Source organism: Otolemur garnettii, unplaced genomic scaffold, assembly GCF_000181295.1.
Source record: "Otolemur garnettii isolate 467f Iridium unplaced genomic scaffold, OtoGar3 scaffold00083, whole genome shotgun sequence".
Classification (NCBI taxonomy): Eukaryota; Metazoa; Chordata; class Mammalia; order Primates; family Galagidae; genus Otolemur; species Otolemur garnettii.
In genome coordinates this window covers 7,623,569-7,624,069 of record NW_003852478.1, presented here as the reverse complement: position 1 = coordinate 7,624,069, position 501 = coordinate 7,623,569, and positions in this window count along the sequence as shown.

Genomic DNA, 501 nt, shown 5'->3' with positions numbered 1-501 from the left:
GAGACTGCAGCAACAGAGTATTAAATCAAACCCGGGCCCTCCCGAGTTAGGGGTCTTCTGTAACACGGGTGACATGCCCAGAAGCTGGCCCTGCTGGTGGAACCTAATTAACATCCACAACCCCGACTCCGAGGGGGCCTGGAAAACATCATTTTCTTGCTATCTAGTTTCTGCAGTACAAATATATACCAGGAGGCAAAAGAAATGGATCCTGAATGCCAATTGATTGCGTATGCCACAGACCCTCATCTCTTTCCCCCTTCTAGGTTTTCTTTCTCTTTCTCTCACTCTTCTCCTATTTATTTATTTATTTATTGAGACAGAGCCTCACTCTGTTGCCTCCCCCTGCATTGGGGTAGAGTGCCATGGTGTCGTAGCTCACAGCAACCTCAATCTCTTGGGCTCAAGAGATCCTCTTGCCTCAACCTCCTGAGTATCTGAGACTACGAGTGCCTGGCCACAATGCCCAGCTATTGGGAGGCCAGGGAGGGCCCACAATGT